Here is a 27,670-nt window from a genome sequence, read left to right on the forward strand (position 1 = left end):
TCAAGCACGATCTGTGCTCTTATTCATGGCTAGTTCGACAGTTTAGACAGTGCCCCTCACAGAGCCCCTTGTAGACATTGCCCCTCATAGAGCCCTCCTGTAGACAGTGCCCCTCATAGAGCCCCCTGTAGACAGTGCCCCACATAATGCCCCCTGTAGATAGTGCCCCCATAGAGCCCCCTGTAGATAGTACCCCCCATAGACAGTGCTCCCCATAGATCCACCTGGAGATAGTGCACTACATACAGCCCACCTGTAGATACTGCACCCTCAGAGCCCCCTGTAGATAAAGCCCCCTTGTAGATAGAGCACCCTTGTAGATAGAGCCCCCCTGTAGATAATGCCACTGACACTGGTAACTGAAAAAACTTTACACACTCACCTGATCTCCGCTGTCCTCTAGCAACGCAGGCCTGGTCTCTCCTGACCAAGTCTGCTGGAGCTGAACAACGCAGGCGGTGCGATGACGTCATCGTGCCGTTTGCGTCATTGAAAGGCGCTGAATGGCAGGTCAAGGAACTAATGTTCCTTGCCCTGCCAGAGCTAGTAATTGTATCTCAGTCCTCTAGACAATTATAGTGCAGGAGGGAGTGGCGGTTGTTGGTTTCAGTGGCGCCGCCACCCCCTTTAGAGAGGCAGCAGGCTGCCACCTGAGGCGAGAAGCTCCCCTAGCCTCATGGACGGTGCGACCCTGATTGTATGCTTGCCAAGTGTTCAGCAGCGACAAAGACAATAAGCAGTGCTCTTTCTTCTGGCGATCAGCGCCTCCAAGCGCATAATGAAGTGCCGCTCTCCCTCCCTCCCTGTGTTCAATGGCAGCAAGCACACAATGGCGCTAGATACCGGGATAGGAAAGTGTGTTAGCAAACCATGCCCCACGTGCTGGCTGTGGCACCGGTGCCATAGGATGCTGACCCCTGCGCAAGGGGCTATATAGCCTCACAGAGACAGATTCCTACACATATGAGCATATGTGCAGACTGTTTCGTAAATACAGCTCATAATTCGGGCGTATGGAATTTATTGCCTTTTGTTAATTGAAAATAAGAACAACTTCAGTAGGTGGCAACATATAAAGTTTTGATTCTTATTTACCAGCAGAATAAAGGTTTTACATCAGTTACTAGTAGGAGAAAAGCAGGATAAGCAACAATAACAATTCTACTTTGACATGTTTATAATATTCCATCAAATGTAATTCTACTTTAATGAAAAGCCTATTTTATTTAACCAAAATATATTGTTTTTTAAAGTAAATCTTACCTTCAGCAGCATCCAGTATATTACTTCCAATTCTGCTAAATTACAACTGTGACACATCCATACATTTTTACATCCTCTACATTGTTGATGCTTCATGATTTGCCATGAATATAATTTAAATGTATATTGCTTTCTCTGTAGATATTCCGTTATTTTTATTTTAAATTAAGAGATCTTAAGACATTTAAAGCGATAAAACTAAGTCTCTCTATCAGAGATGAAATCAGCACACAGCAATGTGTCAAGGCTAAAAAAAAATGTGTTTTAATTATTCTTTTACAACCGATTCTATTATTTATAACAGGCCTGAGCTTTTCAGTGTAATGAAAGGGCCATAAAATTGTCAACCGTGAAGTAAAACTGTGTGAGAGAAGATTGTCAATTTTACAGTATGCCAAAGCAGATCATTAAACTTGGTTACTGTAATAATGAAAAAGAGCAGACAAAGGCAATTGGGAAAAAAATACAATGTAATATAAAATAACATACAATTATGTGTGAAATGTAAAACATAAATTTACAGTATATAGAGCTAACATTGAAGAACAATGTTAAATTAACTCTCTTATGGCTCTATGAATTTATTTTCTTCTTTACATTGTATATGTAAAAGTCATGTCAATTATTATTTATAGATATTATAAATATTATATGCATACGCTTGAAAGATTAATACATATTATATTATTTATACACAATGCATTGCGAATGTTTTCACCCCCATGTGTTTGTACCATTTGATATACACAACATGTTCACCACTTTGAATATGCAAAATATTGTCTACTGTGACTCAAACAATAATTAAGACAAAAATCTAAGAACTTTATTTACCCCCTGAAGGTCAATACTTTATCGAGCACCTTTTGCTTCAGTTACAGATGCAGGTCTCTTGGGGTATGTCTCTATTATCTTAGCACATCTAGACACTAGGATTATTAACCATTCTTCCAGGCAAAACTGCTCCAACTCCTTCAAGTTAGATATGTTGTGTTGGTGTATAGCAGTCTTATAGTCATGCCACAGATTCTCAATTGGATGGAGATCTAGGGCTTTGACTGGGCTTTGACATTTTACCTTACCACTCCAGCGCAGCTTTAGCAGTATGTTTAGTGCCATTGTCCTGCTGGAAGATAAACCTCTGTCCCAGTCTCAAATCTCTGGCAGACTGAAACGGGGTTTCCTCTAGAATTGACCTGTATTTACTGCCACCCATCTTCCCTTCAATCCTAATCGGTTTTCTAGTCAATGCCGGTGAAAAGCATCCTCACAGCATGATGCTGCCACCATCATGCTTCACTTTGGGAATGGTGTTTTTGGGGTGACGGGAAGTGATGGGTTTGTTTCACACAGCGTTTCCCAAGATAGCTAAAAATTAAAATTGTAGTCTAATCTGACCAGAAAACCTGCTTCCATGTTTTTGGGTAATCGGCCACATGCTTTTTGTTAAATTCAAAAACGTGTTTTCTTATGTTCTTATTTTAGTAATGGCTTTCTTCTGGCCACTCTTCCTTACAGTCCCACTCTGTGGAGTGTATGGCGTATAGTTGTCCTATGGACTGTAACGTCCATGGACGGGGGCCATCATTCAGGCTTACCCTCTGACAGCCCCGGCCATGGACATCTGTCTTCTTGGCATCAGCTCCCTCCAGGGAGACGCCGACACTCACTTCCGGGTCCTCAGACTGTTTCCCGCAGAGCACGCATGCCCGCGTGTGCGCGGCCTTAAAGGGCCAGTACGCATTCAGCTGTCACCAACCAATAATTAGCCCAAATTGCTGCTGACTATAAGAAGGGGCTCTGCCCACTTGTTCCTCGCCTGAGCATTGTTGTATACCTAAGTTTGTCTTGCAAATGGTCTCCCAGTGTTTCTTAGTTCCCAGTGTTACCCGTCCCTGCTGCCTGTACCCTGTATCCCGTGCTATTGTATCTACTGTGAAAGTCAAGTCGTTTCTTCCGCTGCATCCATGGTGCCACCTACTGTGAAAGTCAAGTTGTGCTTCCGCTACTGTCTACATTGCCTCAGGTACCCGTTCTGAACTATAGACATTGTTTTGTACCTTGTTGGCCAGCTGCTATCCCGCTATGCGGTACGGCCCAGTGGGTCCACACCCCACGCCGTGACATGGACAGATAGCTCCATCTCTGCTGTGGATCTTTGGAGCTCCTTAAGTGTTATCGTTGGTGTCTCTGTTGAATATCTGATTACCTTCTTATTTCAGGTTTGTAGTTGTGCAATATTTTTTCCAATTTGTTCTAATAGATTTAGTGGTCTTCTGTCGGATATTCAAAGTTTGGGATATTTCTTTTATAACCCAACCCCAATCTCCACTTCTCCATAACTTTGACCTGTTTGGAGAGCTCCTTGGTTTTCATGTTGGGTGCTTAATGGTGTTTAGAAAAGGTGTATTTATACTGACCTCATGTGACAGTTTATGTGATGCTTTGATTACACAAAGGGGATGTATTACAACTAATTATGTGACTGCTGAAGATATTTGGTTTGACCAGACATTATTTAGGGGTTTCAAAGCAAAATGGGTAGATACATACTATACATTGTTGCAGACCAAGTACACCCCTTCATGGCCAGGGCCTCGATGGGTCAGAGTTGTTTTGGCGGCACGAGGAGGAACTACACAATATTAGGCAGGTGGTTTTAATGTTATGAGAAAATGGAATTTATTGAGAGAGAGAATAAATATTTAAATAAATAGAAAAAAATAATACTGTAGATATTTCCTACATATTAGGCTGTGTTCACATCAGCGTTGGTTTCCGTTGAGGGGTTCCGTCGGACCTTTCCTACGGAGGAACCCCTCAACGGAAAGGCAAACGGAAACCATAGGTTCCGTTTGCATTACCATTGATTTCAATGGTAATTCTTCGTTGCTAATAGTTTCCGTTTGTCACCGTTGTGTAAGGTTTCTGGTTTTTTTGACGGACTCAATAGCGCAGTCTACTGCGCTATTGATTTTGTCAAAACAAATGGAAATCAAGTTTTTATGTTAAACATATTTTTTTTTAAGAATTTTTGGTGAACCTTGAGCCTCATCATTTTCTATGTCTCATAACATAATGACACTTCCTGTTCTGCAGGGATCGCTTTTTATTAGTCATCTCATTATCGTCAAAGGCAGAATTATAACGAAAGGTAAGATTTTGTAGGACTTTAGTCAGGTGTATGAATAACCAATTATTTCAAACAGGTGATAATGATCATCATTTTCATATGTAGGTTGAAACACAGTCATTAATTGTAACAGAAACAGCTGTCTAGGAGGCCTAAAGTGTAGCTAAATGTTTGACAAACTTCTGACATGTCAGAAGTTTGGATTGGTGGGGGTCCGAGCACTGAGACCCCCACCAATCGCTAGAATGAAGTAGCTGAAGCGCTCATGTGAGCGCTCAGCCGCTTCGTGTCTGTTTAGCTTTTTCCGGAAAGCCGATATATCGGAGTACGGGCACATCTATTCAGTCCATACACGATACATTTATTTCCGGAAAAAGCCGAACAGACACGAAGCAGCTGAGCGCTCACACGAGAGCTTCAGCTGCTTCGTTCTAGCGATTGGTGGGGGTCTCAGTGCTCGGACCCCCATGAATCCAAACTTCTGACATCTTGCTATGACATGTCAGACGTTTGTCAAACATTTAGCTACACTTTAAGATTGGATGAGGAACAGCCAAACTCTGCTACAAAGGTGAGGTGGTGGTTAAAAGTTTCATGTCACAGGTCCACCATGGCAAGATTAAGCACAGCAACAAGACACTGCATCAAAAAGGTCTCTCCCAGGCAAATATTTCAAAGCAGACTGGGGTTTCAATATGTGCTGTTCAAACTATTTTGATACAGCACAAACAAACAGGAAATGTTGAGGACCATAGACGCAGTGGTCGGCCAAGAAAACTTGCAGCAGATCAAAGACACATCATACTTACTTCCCTTCAAAATCAGAAAATGTCCAGTAGTGCCATCAGCTCAGAACTGGAAGAAACCAGTGGTACACCCATCTTCTGTTCGGAAAAGTCTGGCCAGAAGTGGTCTACATGGAGGAATTGCAGCCAAAATACTATATTTTTGACGTGGAACCAAGGCCAAGTGACTCAACTATGCATAAAAACATAGGAATTGGCAGGGCCGATTTTAGGGTTTCTGCTGCCTGAGGCGAATATTGAAATGGCTATACGGATGCCCTATAATAATGCATGTTAGGGCATACTTTAGGTGTGTCCTAACACATGTCTGTGTGTATTATTATCTGCACTCCAAGGTCTGTGGCAGGTGGAATTTGACTGTGGCAGTACACATGTCAAATCATAACCTCCCTTTGAGTAGAAGGGCTTCACGTGATGTATGGCAGTACATCAAATTAAAAAGAAATAAAACTAAAAACTAATGGGACGAAAAAAATTATATACATGATGAAAAAAATTATATACATGATGTCCTCCACCAGGACATTAAAAATGGCTCGTGGCTGGGTCTTCCAGCACGACAATGACCCAAAACATACAGCCAAGGCAACAAAGGAGTGGCTCAAAAAGAAGCACATTAAGGTCATGGAGTGGCCTAGCCAGTCTCCAGACCTTAATCCCATCGAAAACTTATGGAGGGAGCTGAAGAGCCGAGTTGCTAAGCGACAGCCTCGAAATCTTAATGATTTACAGATGATCTGCAAAGAGGAGTGGGCCAAAATTCCATCTAACATGTGTCCAAACGTCATCATCAACTACAAAAAAAATGTCTGACTGCTATGCTTGCCAATAAGGGTTTTGCCACCTTGTTTGCCAAAGGGATCAAATAATTATTTCTCTGTGCACAATGCAAATAAATATATATAATTTTGACAATGTGATTTTCTGTTTTTTTTTTTTTATATATAATCTATCTCTCACTGGTAAAAATAACCTAGTCTAAAAATGTACTACTGGTCAAAAGTTTTAGAACACCTAAATTTGTCCAGTTTTTACTGATATTTGCCCAGTTTAATGTCTCAAATGTACTTTTAAATAAAAGCATAGAAGAAATAAACAATGTAAGATGACTAAAAATAATGGATTCTTTTTGTTTTAACAAATTACATCTAGATTTTGGACTCTTCAAAGCAGCCACCTCTAGCTTATATAACAGCTTTTCACAATTGAGGCATTCTTTATACAATTGCATTCAGATATTGTTCAGAAATTTCTTTACAACATTGTTGCAAAAGTTCCCACAAATGTGCTGCACTTGTAGGTTGCTTTGCTTTCACCCTTCAGTCCAGTTCATCCCAAACAAGCTCAATGGGGTTTGCGTCTGGAGACTGTGCAGGTCATTCCATTATTTGAAGCCTTTCGGCTTCTTCTTGTCTTCTTAGGTAGTGTTGACATAACCTAGAAGTATGTTTTGGATCATTGTCATGCTGCAATATGAACCCCTGACCAAGTAGGCTTAGATCAGAGGGTATAGCATGGCCCATCAAAATGCTGTGGTAGCCCTTTTTCTCCAGTGTGCCAGTAACCCTGTGCAAGTTGGCAACTCTGGATCCAGCAAAAGAGTCCCAGACCATTATGCTTCCTCCTCCATGTTTGACAGTTGGTGTCACACACTGAGGAAGTATCCTTTCACGTACTCGACGACATACAAAAACCCTGCATGATGTACCAAAGATGTCAAATTTTGATTCATCAGTCCATAAGACCTTCTTCCACTCTTCTGTAGTCCACTGGAGCTTTGTCCAGATAAGTCTTTTTTTTATTTTGCAATCCCAGCACTGGCTTTCTTTCTTTTATGATACTTCAACTGTAAAACCTGCAGATAGAAGGCTTCTCTTCACAGTTGAAATGGAAACTTGTTTATTTTTTGCTGCATTAAGCTGGGATTGAAGATTTTGTGCTGTGAGGCACCAATTGCGCAAACTGTTAACTCTCAAAAACTTGTCATCTGATTGTGTAGTGGCCTTTGGTCTGCCGGACATCTTTCTGTCAGAGTTTCCACCAGTTTCCAAGTGCCTTTTGATGTATAGGAAACTGTACTGACTGCCACCTTGGCTTTCTTGGCAATTTATCTGTAGGACCGACCTACACTTCTAGGGGTTATAATTGTCTGTGTGTCTTCTTTTGTTAAATGCCCTTTTCTTGCCATTAATATATCAATGTGCTCTGTCCTGAAAAGCAAATTCTGTCCAAATCCCGCCCTACAGGGTGTTGTAATGCAGTCTGTTTCAACATTGTTTATATAGAATCAGAGGGTTTGAAAGTAATCTCCAAAACTTGAGACACCTGTAGAAATAGTTTGCATCTAATTTCAAACCATACTTTGCTTTCTGTGCTGAAGAGCAGCTGCCCTTGATGTCTTCCCTGAAAAAAAGCCTTTGGTTAAAATCAGAAATTCAGATTATTGTTGCATTAGAGGTTACAAATTCATATTATTTTTATGTTTTTAAATTACTTTTGAACTGTTTAACCATTTCACGTTATTTGCTGTACTAGAACTGTGTTAATGTCAAAAATAACTGGAAAAATTGAGGCATTCTAAAACATTTGACCGGCAATGTATATAAATTGCTACTTTTATGCATTCCACCATTAATGCAAATTTATATAATTTAAATGCTAACTTATAAGTACCCAAAAATAGTACCAAAAATTTTAACTCATCCTGCAGAAAACACAGCCTTATAAAACTGTATCAATTTGGATATAATACAGAGAGGCAAAAACGAAAATATTCTTTCATTCCTTGAAGGGGTTTTCCAGCTTCTGACAACTGATGACCTATCCACCGGATAGGTCATCAGTACATGATCTGCGGGAGTCCGACATACAAGCCGGAAACAGTTAGCTCTGGCCACGGAATAGCAGCCGAGCTGCAGTACTGCTTCCGGGCTCCGTCCATAGAATTATGTACCAGAACATCCGGTGACCGCAGGTCATCAGAGCGGCTTATCGGTGTGTGGTCCGGGTGTTGGACCCGCACCGATGACATACTGATGACCTATCCTGTGGATAGGTCATCAGTTGTCAGAAGTTGGACAACCCCTTTAAGGCCAACATTGCCTTTGTCATTAAGTGGTTAAACAAAAGAACATTTCAATTTTGCTACAGATAAAGAACCACATTTCCAAATTATAATAATCAAGAAATGGTTTTTGACCTGAAATAAGTCTCCATGCATTACTTATTTTCACTAAATAAGGAATTTAGTTCATTTCTTATGTAAAGTTAAGTATATGACTTAAACTGGGTGTTTATATTGCATAGATTTATAAAGTCACATGCCTAGGACAACATTGTTAAGTTGGCTAAAGAAAACGGTTGAATGTTTGTTGTTATCTAATTTTCTGTATTTGATCGATTCAAACTGACAGTGCAATGTAAGTTTTATAGGACTAGGTCTATTGTTTATATAAAGCATAGAAATAGAGCAAGTACAATTTAACCCCTTAATGACAGAGCCTGAAAAGACCTTAATGACCAGCTAAATTTTTCTGTTTTTGCCTCTCTGCCTTTCAGCAGCCATAACTTTTTTATTTTTTCATTGACGTGGCTGTATGAGGCCTTGTTTTATGCGAGAGAACTAGTATTTGTTTTCCCCACAGTTTGGGGTTAAAACCTTTTTTTTTTACGGCGTGAATATAGGAAAAAGCGATTCTCGGCATAGTTTCTCTTGTTTATTTTTTATCCCGTTCACGTTTCACGCTAAATAACCCATTAGATTAATTATTCAGGTTATTACGGTCGTGTAGATACCTAATATGTGTAGGTTGTTTGTTTTTATTTAGTGTAGGGGCAATAAAATGTATTTTATGCAAAATAAAGACTCTTTCTGGGAGTTTTTTTTATTTATTTATTTTTTTTTGTTACTTTTTTTTTTTAATCCCATCAAGGGATAACTTTATTTGTAACTTTTTTTTTTTTTACTTGTAATGTATTAGCATACTCCTGTATGCTAATACATTACACTGTGTCACTATGACACAGGCTGCTGATCGGGCAGCACATAGTGTGCCCGAACAGAAAGCAAACGGAACAGACAGCCCTGGGGTCCTTTGTAGGTCCCCAGGGCTGACTGCAGAGGGATTCCCCGGTGTTTGATCGCATCATCGGAATCCCGGTGATGCAATCAAAGAGGGGAATTCCATTTGATCATGCCGCGGTCACGGACCTCGGTAATCAGAGGGTTAAACAGCTGCGGTCCGAATGTTTTCCGACCCCAGCTGTATCCAGGAGGCTGCTCTAAGATCATGAGCTGTTCGTTACAGCTTCTGCTTAGAGGATGAGCGCTCACAGGAGCACTCATCAGCCTCAACTACAGCGACGCCAAAAGACGTCTCTGTAGATTAAGCACCTGCACCGCCTGACGTCAAAAGACAGTGGGCGGTAAGGAAGGAGTTAAATAAGGAATAAAGGAGAAGAGGCATGCCAACATTTGTAAATACATTTCTCCCGAGTATGGCAGTACCCCATATGTTTTTATTAACTGCACCTTGGACACACGGTGTTGGAGCTCAAAAAGGAAAGAGCACTATTTGGCTTTTGGAGCTGACATTTTGCTGTAATGGATTTTGGGTGCCCCTGAGGGGTAAAAACAGTGGAAACACCCGAAACCTTTTTTCAGTTTAATTGCTGAATTCATTTGAATTAGGCAGTGAAAATGAAAAAATACTTTTTTTCCAATAAAATTTAGAATTCTTTCATTTTTACAACAGATAAAGGAGAAAAAAGAACCCTAACACTTGTAAAGCAATCTCTCCCGAGTTCGGCAATACCCCATATGTTGTTTTAAACTGCTTTTTGGATACATGGCAGGGCTCAGAAAGGCAGGAGCGCTATTTTGCATGCAGGATTGGTTTTTAGGTGCCATGTCGCATTTGCAGAGCTCCTGAGGTGCCAGTACTGTAGAAACCCCTGAGAAGTTACTCCGTTTTGGAAACTACACCCCTCAGGGCATTCATCTAGGGGTGTAGTGAGCATTTTGGCCCCACAGGTGTTTCCTAGATTTTATTAGAATTAGGTAGTGAAAATTAAACATTTTCATTTTTCCAAAAATATCTAGATTTAACTCCCAATTCTTCCTTTTCACAAGTGCTAATAGGAGAAAAAACACTCCAAAATGTGTTGCTAAATATCTACCAAGTATGGCAATACCCTATATGTGGTCGTAAACTGCTGTTTGGGCAAATGGCAGTGCTCAGAAAGGAAGGAGCGCCATTTTGGCATTTGGAGCTATGATATTACTGGATTGCTGTTCGAGAACCGTGCCACATTTACAAAGCCCCTGAGGTACCAAAGTACAGGAGAAACCCCCGAGAAGTGACCCCATTTTGGAAACTTCACCCCTCAAGGCATTTGCCTGGACATATGACAGCGCTCAGAAGTGAAAGAGCACCAAGCGCATTTGAGTCCTATTTTGGTGATATTCACAGCATTGGCCCACAATTGCAGGGCTCTGAGGTCAAATAGTGAAAAAAAAAAACAGAAGTGATGCCATTTGGGAACTAACCCCCTCAAGGCATTTTTAAGGGGTGTAGTGAGCACCTTAATGAAATTAATGCACAGCAGATGGTGCAAAGTTAACATAAATTTTTTTCCACCGATATGTAATTTTTGTGCCAAATATGTGGTGCCCAGCTTGTGCCACAATGAAAAGACAGCTCTCTAAATATTATGCCATGTTTCACTACATACTTAGTGCAGTGTATTAACGCTGTCAGTCATACACTGACAGCAAGCCTATTAGGACCCATATCGGGCGAGGCCTAATAGGCTTCTGTACTTGGCAGCCAAGAGGCCATTGTTAGGCCTCCGGTTGCCATAGCAACCATTGGCACCCCCGCGATTGCGTCACAGGGGTGCTGATGGCATACAAACCAACTAGGGGGTTCATCGGCGGGGATCGGATCTTAATCAGGTGCCTGCCGTTATAGCAGAGTGTCAGCTGGTGATGGGGCAGGCTCAGCTTCTGAGCCTGCTCCATCATTGTCACGTACAGTTACCACAATGCGCTAACCCCTTGGCAGCGGCGACATTATACTACGTAACATGTCGCCATGGGGTTTGCAAAAAAATGATGTTATATAGAAACTTTGCTTTATTTCTGTTGCACTAATTTTCTATTCCATTCACTTCTAAAGCTAAATTCAGAATCCCATTGGATTTCTGCCTCTAAAGAGCAGTGAATTGGGGGAGCTCAGATGAAATTAAGGCCCTATACACATGGCCCTGTTACAAATCTGTATACTATGGATCCATAATACAGCACAAATAGAATTCTATGGGCTCATACTGTACCTCCATGTTCCGAGGTATTGCATGTCGTACTCATGTAAGCACGATACAGAGGTGAACGGAGTGCATGAACATCCATAATGCAGACCCATAGGAACTCTGTGTGCTGCCATAAAGGGTCCAACATGGGAGTGGATACAAACTGTTGTCTTTTTTCAAGTACGAATGAAGAAAACAACATAAAATAACATAAAACTGGCATAAAGAAAAAAGGAAAGTATTTGCACTTAAACACCTTCTTATCTAAATTTAAATTTTAAACTATTAAGAAAAAAATAACAAATACTGGTCAACCATTTCATAACTTGTGTATTTTTGGCCCAATTTATGCCATTTAGCTAATATTCATCTGAGTTTAATGGCAATATTTTATATTGTTTATTTTAGTGTTTCATAAACTTTATATATATTTTTTTTTTTACAGATAGAATGCATATTATTTTTATATAAATATCCATATTTTTTTTTACTTTGTGTCCCTAGCTAAACTGTGTTCATTTTTTTTAATGTTTGGTTTATTTTTACATATTTTTGCACCCGTATCTGTAGCTTAAGATGCCATATGTCACAATGAAAGCTGGTCTGGGTGTTGTTAGAGCTAGCAAGTCTTATCAGACACTGGTGATCACATGATCAGTCACACGATCAACGAAGGGAGGCAGGTTGTGGTACTACAGCATCCTATCATCTCTACACATTGCTGATCCAGACAAGTATCGAGAACATATAAAGCTTCTTCTTTTAACCTGCCGCAGTATGCAAAGAAAGAATGGCCTTTTTTTTTTTATGTTTAATTGCACTTTTGATTTCTAAGCAAACTCACATAAATGGCAATAAATAATATTGAAACGCTATTGATGATCATGGTCTAAGTTGTCCATATTATTTATTGAAGTCCTCTCTGGGGTGCACAGTGATTACAATATATATTTTCAAGAGGAAACGGATCAGCACTCCTTGTGGAATATAAAAGTATTCTTCTTTATTGAAATATCCAGCGGGTAAAAACAGGCAAAGTGGACAAATAACATACAGCGTCCGTCCCCTCTGACACGTTTCTAGCTCTCAAGAGCCATTACTCATAGATAGGGGAGGAGATGGAAGTGTGCAGCTGAAATAGGGGATGACATGGATGATTCTAAGGATCATATTCATATGAGTCAGAGTCTGCCCTTTGATAATGATATGCCTTTTTTTTTTCATTTCAACATTGTATACACACTAATGTTTTACAGGATTTGCAGGAAGAGTCCTATCTGCCTGAGTGTAAAACTGTATCCGGGGCCACTGAATTTTGTGTTCATAATCCCTCATTTTATCCCATTTATCTCAAACCTCCCGTTTTGGCCAGATTTCAGGAACTGGTCCAAAAAGATTTGGTTGATCTACATATTATTGTGGATAACAAATCTTTTGATAATCTATCCAAAGGGGAATACAAAGATATTTTCTCTTTAAAAAACAATCAAGAATGAATTATTAAGTCAGCTGATAAGGGTGGGGGGTCTGTTGTGGTCCTGGATACAGTTATTTACATCAGGCTAAATGAGGAATTATTGTCGGACCATAAAACTTATGAGGGATCTATGATTTTTTACTGAACGCCTATCTGAATTGCTACAGGAGGCTCTTAAGTCATGAATAAAAAGGAATGTGATTACATTTTAATTAAGAAGCCAGCTATCCCCATATTTCATTCATTGTCCAAGATCCACAAGGGCCATTTCCCATCACCTATGAGACCTATTGTGGCGGGTATCGGCTCCTTGAATGAGAAACTCAGTGAGTGGGTTCAACTCATTGCTGTAACCAATGATAACATGTTGCTATGGGTTTCTCCAGGATACCAAGCAAGTGTTATCCTCTGTACAAAATATCAAATGGCAGACTGACTATGTATGGATAACCTATGATATTGAGGCACTATACACATGTATCCCTCATAGACTAGAATGAAGGGCAGTCTCATATCATCTAGATAGGTATTCTAAATATTCCACAGATTTAAAAAATATTATCATTATGGCTATAGAATATCTTATCTACTTTCATCCAACTATTTCTTGTTCCATGAATTCTACTATATACAGAAAAAAGGCGCAGCGATGGGGGATACATTTTACTCATCGTGCGCAACTTTTATGTAGCATGGTGGGAGGAATGTTTTCTAATCACTAACAGCAATCCTTTTGCTCTCTATGTGGTCTGGTATGGTCGCTACATTGATGACGTGATCATTGTTTGGTCCGCCGGTGTGACGGCCATATCAGACTACATCAATTACCATAGTAATAACCCTTTTGTTTTGATTTTTACTTATGCCGATGATTGTCAGCAAAAATTTAATTTTTGGATCTAACTTTGAAATGCACCTCTAGTTTAGAGACTGTTCAGACTGGCACTGATTGTAAGCCCATAGCTGGAAATGCAATTTTGCATGGTAGATCATGTCACCCTGAACATACTTTCAAGAGAAATCCAGTGGGAGAGATACTCAGGGCAAAAATAAATTGTTCATCTGAACAGGTGTAATGGGACAATACCAACAAAATATGTTGTTGTTTAAAGGACGGAAGACATCCCCAATGGACCCTAGACAGGGCCTTTAATATAGGCGACGGTAGGAAACGCTGTGAGCTATTACAGAGAAAACATATACATAAAAATAGCAATAATTCATGTCCTGCATTTGTTACATTATATAGCAAAGAATATTATTTGATAGGATCCATAGTGTCCAAATATTTACCAGTCCTTTTTCAGGATGAAGGCATGTGCCACATCCTGGAGCCGGGATGCAAATTTTCCTCCGGTAGAGCGCCTTCCTATGCTTTCCCGCAGTTTAACATATTTTACAACAAGACAAAACTCATGGCTTTCACCTGAGGCTTTTTTCGGTTTGGAACAAATATATGTATGTGCTTAAATTATGTACATCAAATTAAACATGTCAGTTCAGCAATTGATGAAACGACATATAACATTAAACAATATATTAATTGTAACACACGACATCTAGTATATCAGATAAATTGTACTCTTTGCAATCTGACTTACGTTGAGTGCACGAGTCGCCCACTTAAATTCATAAGTAGAGAACATCTTAATGGAGCTACTAATCCCGAGGTAAAAAATCCTTCTAATGCATCTTGACACTTTTTCCACATGCATCAGGGGAATACTAGCAGCTTCTAGTTTTCAGGGATTGAGAGGGTTAATAAACCAGTGCGAGGTGGTGACCATAGGAGAGCTCTATTAAATCGTGAGAGATACTGGATTCTCCTGTTAAATACTATAGTCCCCAATGGTCTTAACGTAAGAAATTATCTTATTATGAACTTGGAATTGAATGTTTTTCTCTATACATTTTGTAACTATTTTGAGATCTAACAAATGTGCTTCACGTTTTTTTTTACTTTTCTATAATTGTATGCACCTGATTGTAGCGGGCGGTACATTTCCGGGCCCCTATTTCAGCTGCACACTTCCATTTTCTCCCCTATCTATGAGTAATGGCTCTGAAGAGCTAGAAAGAGAGGGGACGGATGCTTTATGTAATTTGTCCATTTTGCCTGTTTTTACCCGCTGGATATTTCAATAAAGAAGAATACTTTTATATTCCACAAGGAGTGCTGATCCTTTTCCTCTTGAGCTGACATTCCCACTTCTATTTGCTATTATAGTATATAAGCCGGCTGTTTTATGTAGGGGAGTCATCAGACTTATCTGGATTTTGTGATTAGTTTCTTAATGTTCCATTTTTGAATTCCTACTCTATACATTTAGGCCACATGCACATGGTGTTACATGCGGAATTTCTGCGCAGATATTCCTGCAGCAAATACAATGGCAGCAGATGAAATTAGAATTCAAGTAATCTTATCTACACATTTGAGAATTTTCTGCACGGAAATGGACCTGTGGTGCGGATTTTAAATTTTTTGAAGATGCTCTCCACTCTGCCTAATAGAGGGGGAAAGGAGACATTATGTCATGAATATGGCATCTTGGTAAGAATAGAGTGGTCTGCAGCACTATTGCCATCAAAAATACCAGCACCCTAGAAACCTTAAAGTCAATGGGGTTTTCGTGGGGATTTGTCAAAATCCATTCAAAAATGAATCTGGCATAACTGTTATGGCTCGGTTTTAAACAGAATTTATAACGCTAATGTGAACAGAGCCTTTTATAAAAAATGAACAAGGAAAGAATATTTAATGGTTAACATCAACCTTCCTTTACATTGGGTTTCTGCTTCCCTCAATATAGGGTGTTGCAGGGGCCACATTTTTGCCATCATTGACTTTAATCGGGTCCATCATAGTTCCTAGGGTTCTGGTATTTTTGCCGGCATTAGTGCTGCAGACCACTTTATACTTGCAATCAAAAATACCAGAAACCATAATGGAAAACGACAGTGATAACACAAGTGTGAACAGAGCTTTACATGGTCACATTTTCTGTATGATAGTTTTTACACATGAGGGCCAATGTGGAGCCGTTTTTATTAGCAACCAATCAGATTCCAGCTCTCAGTGGGGGTGGGTTTTGCATTATCAAGTATTTTAAATTATTATAAACGTGTGCCGTTAATCCTTGAGCATGTAAATTAAGATAACCAATGAGTAAAATGCATTTACGAACAATGGACAGAATTATTCTTAGAAAAAGCGTACATTGCTTATCTGCCACACATAAATGTCAAGGTAAAATGTTAATGTGTTATTATGAAATCATATACAATTCTACGGTTATGGAATTTTTTAAAAAAATCTATGAAATTATTTCTCTGTTGAGCTAAAGGAAAACTAGAATGTCACCTGTCATTGAAGTACTTTATGGATTGACTGCTCAAGCACTCGCCTGTAGAATATGAGTTACAGGCGTAAAGAGCATAGAAACTGTTAATAATTAACGTTATTTTTTTAAATATATATATATATATATTTAATATTTGACTTCCTGATTTTCAAATATCGTGTTAAAGTTGGACATAAATCAAATCTTGCAAAAATCCTTGAGGTTAGCATCGAAGGCACAAGTTATGATACAGCCTGGGCCTTACAACTGGTATTGGTATATTTTATGTGACTGCTTCATTTTCCTGTTCCAGGTTGTCTTCATTTGGCGCAGGGCGTGGAAACCTGGCATCCTCTTTGCTTACACTACATCAGGTACAGCTGCTGATTGTTGACATTGTGTGTGGCTTTGCAAATTGGTCATTTGATGTGGTAGCAGATAAATAAAACTGTGCGCCTTTTATTATATTTGTTACTGAGTGATTTGCGACTTTAAACAAATTGTAATATTGGAGACAATTTTTACTACATTTATTCTGTTCCACTCAGGAAATTTAACTTTGGTCTTAGACGTGGAACTCTACATGACCCCAAAGTTTTACTTACCTTAATGGTTCTATTTGGTAACTTTTCTTCTGTTCTCAGCTGAAGCCCGTGCTGTATAGGAAATACTACAATTGTACTATGCTTGCTCCTGACAGCACTGCTCTTTTTTTCATAATGCCATGGTCAGCAGAGGCTTCAGCTGTTGCTTGGACGAGGACAGCAGGGTAGCGCAAGTACAGCAACATTTAGTTAAACTATAGGCATGTGGAGCTCATTAATTTTCCACTAAAACGGGCACACGGATCCGTCAAAAACGGCTGTGAAAATGGTGTCGGAAGTGTGCACGAGGCCTTAATATAAAGAAAGTTGGAGTAAAATGCACCTAAATTATTAAGAGACACACTTTTGTTAATAAATTAGGTGCATCTCGGGCCATTCTTGTGCCAAAAAGTGAAATCTTTGCCAGCTCACAGTTTCTGGCATAAATCATAGTAAATTTGTCGGGCCGAGGTGCCCCTAACTCCTGGTGCCCCTTTTGCAAAGCCAAGCCCACTTAAAAAAAAGTTCTAGAAGTGGCGTAAAAGTTAAAAAAGTACTGGCGTTCATTGTTTAGTAGGTTCCGTAGATAATGAATCTAGACCTTACTTTAAACACATACAGTATATATTTTATGCTTTATGCGTTCTATAGTTATTTTTTTTTTCAATAATGAAAAATTACTGTGTTTGCTTAGAAACCATATATTGCGATAAATAGGCATTAAACAAAAGCAATGTCATCCTTATAAAATAAAAATTATATTAACCCCTTTAGGACCGGCCTATTTTAGGTCTTTAGGACAATACATTTTATTTTTTTTCATCGTCGTTTTACTAGAACCATAGCGTTTTAATTTTTCTATTGATCTAACTGTATGAGGGCTTGTTTTTTTTGTGGGACGTCATATTTTTCCATGGAACAATTTTGGGTTACAAATAAATGATTGTTGATCTATTATTAACTTTTCTGCAGGTGGGATAGAAAAAAGGAATTTCGCCATTGTTTTTTTGCGGTTTAAATTTACACCGTTCATTGTGCAGCATAAATAACTGTTATATTTTTATTATTTTTTTTAGAAGGGTATAGAAAAAAAGCACTTCCACCAAGGTTTTTTGCATGGGTTTTCTATGCCACTCACCACCCGGTTTAAGTAACATGTTTACTCTATTATATGGGTTTTTACAATCTCAGTGAAACCAAATATGCAAATAATACCATATATTGCAAAATCAAACAATTTTTATGGGAAAAAATAGTTTTTTTAATGTTTTTTTGCTGTGAACATTTTTTTTTAAACAAAATGTATTCAATTTTATTTAACTATTTTTTTAATCCCTCTAGGGGGCCTCTCATTGCGATTGTTTTGATCACTTCTATAATGCTTTAGTATATTCAGTATACCAAAGCAGTACTGTCTGTCAATGCCTTTGGCACGGCCTAATAGACATATAGACATGGCATGCCTGGTGGCCTTTGTTAGGCCTCCAGCTGTCATGACAAACATCGGCACTGTTGCTCCAATCCGGGCCATTACAGCGGGATGTTGGCTATATACTACAGCCGGCTTCCACTACTGATGGCGTGTAACCATGCGATCACTGGAACGTAACTGTATGTCGGGGTGCGGGAAGTTAGTCCTCTCCACAACATACAGTTACGTCATGGTGTGGGACTGGGTAAAAGAAGACTGAGCAAAACTGATAAATTGTGTTATGCCTATTGAAAAGCTTTACTCCCTGGTATTGGAATTTTTGTGTTTTATGCCAGTGATGGGACTGTACTTATATATGCATACTTTATGTAAAATGATGAAAACCTAATTTTTTAAACATCCTATAGAAACATAAAAAAAATCTTACATTTTTCTGTATGCAGTACAATTGTCCTAATAAGTCACAAAATTAATATGTTGTATTCTATACTAATCCCTTGGGATGAATTTTTCATATAAAACAGAAACAGTTTCTTCCATCTCCTTTTTTTTTTTTCTAGGAAAATTGACAGGTATTTGTAACATAATGTATTTGGAATTCAATTCCTTTGGCAGTAACGCTAGTGTTTTTGGCAGAAAGTATTTTTTTTTCTTCCTAATGTTATTATTTAGGGACGTGACTGCTGTTACAAAACACACATTTATTGTTTCATTGAAAATCTAAGCAACTAAGTCCTTTCAATAAATAGACATTGCTTTAGCAAACATGACATTTGAACAATATATTGATTTTTTTTTAACATTTAGATTAATTAGTTAATGTAGAAAATATAATGTTTAATGTATGTTCTGCCCTATGAAGTAAATGTGGTCCAAGGATATAAATGTTATATCCCCCAAGTCCTGGTTGTTTTGAACAAATTGTAGCTCACATCTGTATTCCTTGAACAGCATCTGGTTATTCGGTTTAATTCATGAATTTATTATTTATAGTTATATTTCAGATTTCCTTTTGTTGTATCAAGTTCTGCTTTTGAGGATTGCTCAAAATTCTGGAACTCCAATTACATATATAAATGTATTACTAACATAATGCATCAGTCGCATTGCTAGGATGGCGCGGAGAACACATACAGGACTCTCTGTTTTGGGCAGAGTATTTAGATAAAGGCTGGGCCGGATTTACCCCTACGCACAGTAGACCTGTGCCTATAGGAGGTCTTAAGGGAAGGGCTCCTACTGAAGGGAACATTCACATATAAATACACTGAATACTTTGTACTTGTATGTTAATTATGAATATTTAATTAGGTACTAACAGTGCTGTAGGTATGGGGGAGGACACCTAGGGAGGGGCAAGGGGAAGGCTGCAGAGCGTGTTCTGCCAACAAACATTTTACATGACTTAATTATTACTAATTTCTACCAGAAATGAAAATTAATTTAATAAATAGTAGAAAAAGACCATATTCAATTAATAGAAATATAGATTATATGTTACAGAGTTAATGGTCATCCATTTTTGTGGCTTCTGGTTCCTTTTAAAATCCATACACATTGACAGATGACACAACATGATGTATTTTCAATTATATAATTGATATTTAAATAAATAATATATTATTTTAAGATTGTAATCATTACCTAATTATAAAACATGTAGTGAGTTCGTGTGAGGTGGGAAATATGAATAAAGAGAAATTATCATCAACATTAGACCACTATTAGCACCCAATCTAGAGCTACTCTATACTGAGGCTCCTGTTCTTGTTCCTACAGCAGAACTGCTGCCCTGATAAGAGCAATCCCACTTTTAGGAACCCCTCAGCAACCCTGAGCGATCCTTTATAAAAGCTACGGAATATCAGGATGACCACTGGGTAAACCAGAAAGCACGTAATAAATCCAGCAGTACAAGTAAAAGGTAAAGCAGAAAGCATGTAACAAATCCTGCAAGATAATATCCACACCCCGATAAACCAAGAAGAACCCAGGTTCAAGCAAAGAAACTAAACTGACAAACAGAGATAATACCATAAAAGAAGTGTGAAGGATGGTTTATTTGCTTATATTCTCTGTATGAAATTACATTATGAATTATCAAGCAGGATGCTGAATTACTAAGATATGTAATATGTGAAAGTGATTATAATAATGTTTAAATGATTTAGTTTCGTGCAGCAGCCATCTTTTCTGGAGTTCCCATCTTAGTTCTTTTGTAGTGAATAGGAAAGTCATTGTTCCTTTAACACAAGTAATGTTGATTTCGTATGTTTTATCTTTGACCTTGGTTCCCATACGAAGTTTGCAGAGAAGGAACAGGGAGTGAGAAGGGAGGGTGGCAAGTATGCGCGTGGGAGAGCCATCTTACAGGAACATTCTGTCCAAGTGAGATAAGGCCACCTGCAAACCTAATGTGTGAAGAATTATAATGATGTATCTGGGATTTATTTTATTGTATGCTTTGTACTGAATAACAAATATTGTCACATTGTCTCTGATTGGTTAACCTCAAGCCTACACGCCTTCTGAATTTCAGTATTACAGTTTGAGCTTGGAAATAAACTTTCAGAGGAGTATTTTGAGCATATCAGCAGCGTCTGTGTGTTTTCTTCTCCTCTCTCAATATATATCGGTGAAATATCCTAATTAGGATACTGAATAATGGGGCCTGGCCTGAGAGTCTGTTTGGACTCGTATAAATTTCAGTCTAATATATTTTGAGCCATTGATTTCCACGACAGAAGTACAAAGATAAATGTAGTGTAAAGGCCCTATTACACTGGCCGATAATCGGCCGGTTCAGCAAGTGCCGTTCAATGAGACATTGATGATCGGCGCCCGTTTGCTCCTGTCAGAAGGAGCTATGGATAGGGCGATCGTCGTTACTCCGTTCGCTAGTCCCCATACAATATTATCATGTCGGCAGCGCATCTTCCTGTTTAGATAGGGAGATGTGCTGCTGACAACGATAATATTTTAAGTTTTTAAAACAATACGACAAGCAGATTATTGAGCGTTTGCTCGTTCATCTGCTGATGATGCCCTGTTTACACAGGGCAATTATCCGCAACGAGTGTTCCATGAATGCTTGTCTGTCCGATAATCGCCCAGTGTAAATCCCCCTTTATGCAATTGCTGGGTCTGAACACACAGAACAACACAGAGAAATTCTGACCAAGCCCAGCCAACACACAAGAAAAACAATAAGGATAGTTAAATTCACAAGAAACAGAGAAGTCCAAACACTGGAATACTTAGCAAAGTTGCAACAGTTGAAACCAGGTAGAATAAAGAATTACTGGCACATGAGGCCAGGAAGAGGCATTTTAAATAGGGCGTTGCCTAATATGAGTGGACGACTGATTGATCCGTCATCTCAGTATTCAGCTGATCGGCTATCTAGCCTGGAAGCAGGTGAGACTATGATAGCCTCATCACATTTAAAAGCATTATCTGTTGTTGTGTAGCAGGTATTTTTTTTGCAGCCCTGTGTTTATAAACGTACTAGCTTTTATACCCGCCATTGCTCGGGAGGTTGACTTACGGTATAGATAGAGTAAAAGCTCACTATTTAAATACCTCTCAGTATGAATTTAATTGCTACCTCTCAATATGAATTTAATTGCTAGAGAGTGTAAATAATGTTATTGGAAGCATAAAAGAAATGAAATGAAGCAATATATTCATTACAGATTTAAGCCTCATGCACACGAACGTAAAAACGCCCGTAATCACGGGCCGTAAATACGGCCTGTAATTACGGGCCCATAGGCTTCTGTTGGCCACGGGTACCTTCCCGTTTGCTTACTGGAAGGTGCCTGGGCCATTGAAAAATATAGAACATGTCCTATTTCAGGCCGTAATTACGGCACGGGCAGGCCCATATTCATGCCCACTTCAGTCTTTTCCTTCAGTTTGCTAGCCGTTTTTCAGACGGCTAGCACCCTGACCCATTCATTTCAACAGGGCCATGCACACTTCAATTTTTTTTACGTCCCCTTGCTCTGTTCCGACAAAAGTAGAGCATGTCCTACTTTGGTCCAAGATTCCGTGACCATGAGGCCCATGCAAGTTAATGGGGCTGTCAAAAAAACTGAAGGCACACGGAAGGCATCTGTGTGCCATCCGTGTGTGACGGAGCCATTGCCTAGCAACGGCCGGGCGGGCAGAGGTACACATACAGACAGATACTGCACTGAACTAATCGGCAGCCCCTTCTCTCTGTCAGCACTGACAGAGAGAAGAGGCTGCTGATCAGTGCTGGAACGCAGCGATATTAAGAAAAATAAGTTCATACGTACCCCGGCCGTTGGTTTTGTGACGAGTCCCTCTTCTGACATCCAGTCCGACCTTCCTGGATGACGCGGCAGTCCATTTGACCACTGCAGCCTGTGATTGGCTGCAGCGGACACATGGTCTGAAACGTCATCTCAGGAGGCCGGACTTGAGGAAGACGCACGCAAGCAGGGAGTCCTGGGTAAGTAGTAACTTTTTTTTTGTTGCGTTTTTAAAAAAAATGAACCATTAGTCTATATTGTGAGCGCCGCACATGATATTCCCTGTCCAGCGGTAGTCTCTGTCCAGGGTGCTGAATGAGTTAAGGGGCTGCACTGATCGGGAAGTAACTCTTTCAGCATCCTGGACAGTGAGTACCGCTGGACAGGGAATATAGCATGTGCGGTGCTCACAATATCATGTACATAGTGTGAACGGGTTTCAGTTTCCTCTCGGAAACTGAAACACAGAAGTGTACACGTGTACACACGGGAAGCACACGGTTCCAATCATGGACACGCGGATCCATGAAAAACGGCCGTGAAAACGGTGATGGAAGTGTGCATGAGGCCTTAGGCTATGGGGCTCCCGTAATTATGAGTGACTACGTGTGTGCACCCGTAATTAGGTGCTAGGCGACGTCAGGGGATAGTCACTGTCCAGGGTGCTGAAAGATTTAACTGATTGGCAGTAACTCTTTCAGCACCCGAGTCAGTGACTACCACTGGAGTTAATAGTGTTAAAAGTTAACTTACCTGCTTCTTCCTCCAGTCCGGCCTCCCGGGATGACGTTTCATCCCATGTGACCGCTGCAGCCAATCACAGGCCAATCACAGGCTGCAGCTTTCACATGGACTGCTTTTAAACCAATGAAAAATCGGGCTTCAAACAAACTTTCCAAAATATATATTAGATATCAATTTATTAGCACATTTTCAATAAATGTATTTATTTTACTTTTGCTTATTTTAAAGGAGTTGTCTCATCAAGACAACACCTACGCTTCATTCAGCCACCCTGGCGATGAGCTGATTGCCACGCGACAAGCTCCTGGGAGTTTTATCCAGTCATATTATACCTTTTCCATTGCAGCAGCCACTGTACTATTACATGGCGCCAATTCAAATTAATGGGCAATCATAAAGACCTCCAAAGTGGGAGCTATGGCTTATATAGGAGTGTCCTAAGAGGGGTATCCTTCTTTGATGGCATCTATTCTATATGGACAAGGATTGTCGCATGAAGTTTATGTTTATTTATTTTTATTAATAATAACTGTATTTTATATGTATGTTATATTTGTTTATTCATGTTTTTTTTGGTATTCATTTTGTTTAATAAATAAACAATCCAACCATCAAAAAATGATTACAATCATTACAATGTTTGTATTTTAAAAACAAACCTGCCATATGCACAATATCGATATTGTGATATCACAAGAATGCTTCAATGTTCTGCCGTGAACAGAATTTTGATGGAAATATCATTATGACAGTAACTTATTTGGATTAAGTTTTGCATTGGCAAACTCAGGAAATATTCTTGTTCATTGTTGTAAACCAATTCAATTATAACAATAAACTGTTACTAAATTGTCAAGTAGGCAATACCAATGCCCCAATTCTGTCCAATCAGGGCTGACATTGCTAGACTTATAGGGACACACCCCATTAATAAAGGGAAGGGTAACGCCCAGTTGTCAATTTATTCGTACATCTCTATTTCATACATCTTTAGGAAAAATAACAGAGGAACAGAAAGAAAAACGTGCTAATAGGTTCTCTTTACAATAAAAACCTTATGTAAGGATTTTAAATAACAAAAACATATCTGCCTAGAATCCTTAGTATTCTTATTCTTCTACCATAAATTGTATTCTTAATTTGAGGCCTTTTTTACTCGGTCACAGTGGCGGATTAAGTAGACCATAGGCCCTAGGCTGTTACCCAAACTTGGGCCCCCCTTCCGCACCGCCGCCCTGCCACGCCGTAACTATTTTTAACACTACCTTTTTGGGCAAGCATTAACAAATGGGTGTTACGATTCTCCTTGCACAGGGCTGTGTCCCTACATACTGACAGTATCACACTGTGCTGGGACACATCCTCCTGACAAGGGGAATTGTCTATCAGTCCTGGACTGCAGAAAGACTTTTTGTGAAATACAAGGATTTCCTATAATAAACATGTCAGGAGGGGTGACAGATTCTCTATATATCTAGTGACTCACAGGTGACGAGGTCTCAGAATCTAGTAGTGTTTTTCCTCTTTTCTTCTCCATCCGGTCCAGAGCTCATGATGGCTTCTCCCGGCCATGACCCATTTCTGCAGAATTTGCCACTCAGATGTCTGCGGCTCCTCACTTTTTCAACATTTCCACACCTATAAACGAAAATAAAAATATCATGGTGCACAGCCCCCTGTACATGGTGCCACACACAGTCCCCTGTACATAGTGCCACACACAGCCCCTGTAGATATTACACACCCCCATAGCTAGCACCACACACATCCCCCCGTAGAGAGCGTTACACACAGCCCCTATAGATAGTGCCATACAACCCTCCCCCTCTTTTAAATAGCGCCACAGAGCCCCCCTGTAAAGAGCGCCACACACATACCGCTGTGAATAGCGCCACACAGCCCACCCTTGTATATAGTGTCACACAGCACTCCTCCCTTTGTATATAGGGCCACACAGCGCTCCCCCTTTGAATATAGGGCCACTTAGTGCTCCCCCTTGTATATAGGGCCACTTAGCGCTCCCCTTTTATATAGGGCCACATAGCGCTCCCCCCTTGTATATAGTGCCACATAGTGCTCGCCCCTTGTATATAGTGCAAACCCCCCCTTTGTATATAGTGCCACGCAGCGCTCCCCTCCCCCTTGTATATAGTGTCACAGAGCACTCCCCCCCTTTGTATATAGAGTCACACAGCGCTCCCCTCCCCCTTGTATATAGGCCTACACAGTTCTACCCTCCCCCTTGTATATAGGTCCACCCAGCACTCCCCCCTTGTATATAGTGTAATGGAGAACTCCCCCCGTTGTATATAGTGTCACGGAGCACTCCCCCCCTCCTTGAATATATGCACAGAGCTACCCCCACCTAAAAAAATAAATATATATTTTACTTACCTTGCTGCGTCCTCGTGGCGGCCGCTCAAGCTGGACGCATGTGAAGCCTCTGGAGTAGACGCATGCGCAGACCGGCGTGATGTACCTCAGTACCTCATCAAGCCGGCCTTCGCAGGGAGTCTTCCTAGCGCCTGATAGGCTGCAAGCCTAATGTGGCTTGCAGCCTATAATATTCGTTTGTATCTGAGGACTCGTAATACAAATTAATGTGGCTACCGCTAGCACCCGGGCCCCTTCCGGTGCTAGCGACGCCACTGGGCTTGAGGGAGCCGTGCTGTCTTGTGTGGTTCGCCCTAATGTTAATCCGCCACAGCTCGACCATAATACGGATGCATTTAAGGGCCAGTTCACACTGAGTTTTTTTACATGTTTTTTGACGCAGAGACCGCGTCGGAAAACGGGTCAAAAAAAGCCGAAAATGCCTCCCATTTCAATGGGAGGCGGAGACGTTTTTTCCCGCAACCGTCTCGCAGGAAAAATAAACGACATGCCCTATCTTTGGGCATTTACGTCTCTGACCTCCCATTGACATCAATGGGAGGCAGAAACAGCGTATTTTGCGGCGATTTTTGCTCGCGGCGCTCAATGGCTGCGGGCGAAAAATGCAGCGAAAATCGGCGTGCAGGCAGAGCAAAATCTGAAACTGAATTTTGAGGCAGATTTTCTGCCTGCAAAAAACTCTGTGTGAACCCAGATTAAGGGTCCATGCTACGGTCGCAATATCCAGACCCTGTGAGCATCTACTGAAACAAGTTCAGATCACTATAGAATCTTATAGTCCTTATGATCAGAACTTTCAGGTGGTGCTGCAACTTTGGTGCAATCTTGCGAACTTTAGGTCCTTTTCACATTTGGCTGCAGAGGAGTGGTAGATTTTCAACTTAAATTTTTTTAAGAAGCAGTTCAACAGAAATAACACCTGGCTGCTATGTAAAAGCCACAGCTCTCAAGAACCAATAAGGCCACTAACTATGAATGAATCGTACATGGGGCTTGGTTTTAGCAACCTTAGGTACCAAAATATTGTGACCCAACAGTGGACTCTTTGCTCCTTTTTTCCTCCGTTCTCCAACTTTGGATCTAGATATAGCAACTTTGTAAAAGACCCAACTTTAATACATTAATTTTTCCTATTACAATATAGTAGCATGTTTACTAAACTTTGTTAACGGAATAAATATTCTAATTTTAGTTTTAGAGTAATCACTTTAAAAATAAGAAGTGACAACTTTTATGCAGTTATGTTATAAACTACCATCTATATTGACTTCTATTAAACTCAGATAGGAGGCATTACAAGCCTCCTTACATATTATACAGCTATACTTTCCAGCATTTATTGTTTTACAACTTGTTAAAAATTAAAAGTTAATAAAGGGAATCTATCGTCGAATTTATCTTACATATAACTATATTAAAAAAATAAATTATCACACTTTCAACTGAGCCTCATAATAGGATGACACTTTCTGTTTTGTAGATATTACTTTTCAGCAGCCACCTTATTGCCACAGGCAGGATTACAATAAAAGATAACTCACCTACCGTGTTTCCCCGATAGTAAGACACCCCCGATTGTAAGACGTATCGGGGGTTTCAGGGGGGTCGGCTAATATAAGCCGTACCCCGAAAGTAAGACATATGTCTTACTTTCGGGAAAACACGGGGGTATTGCCGCCTCCTGCCCACTTCCGCGCCGCCCCCCTCTCCATACGTCACCGCGCCGGATATATCCGTCCTCAGCAGCTGCTAGTTCGCGCAGGAGGACGGATATATCCGTCCTGTGATGGCGCGGGTACTGAGACTGTACCCACGCGATCAGCGGCAGGAGCCCGGCTGTTATGTCAATAGTGACAGCGGCATTTAATGTGTTTGACAGAGGGGGGAGCTCCCTCTGTCAC

This window comes from Rhinoderma darwinii, chromosome 9 (genome assembly GCF_050947455.1).
Source record: "Rhinoderma darwinii isolate aRhiDar2 chromosome 9, aRhiDar2.hap1, whole genome shotgun sequence".
Taxonomy (NCBI): Eukaryota; Metazoa; Chordata; class Amphibia; order Anura; family Rhinodermatidae; genus Rhinoderma; species Rhinoderma darwinii.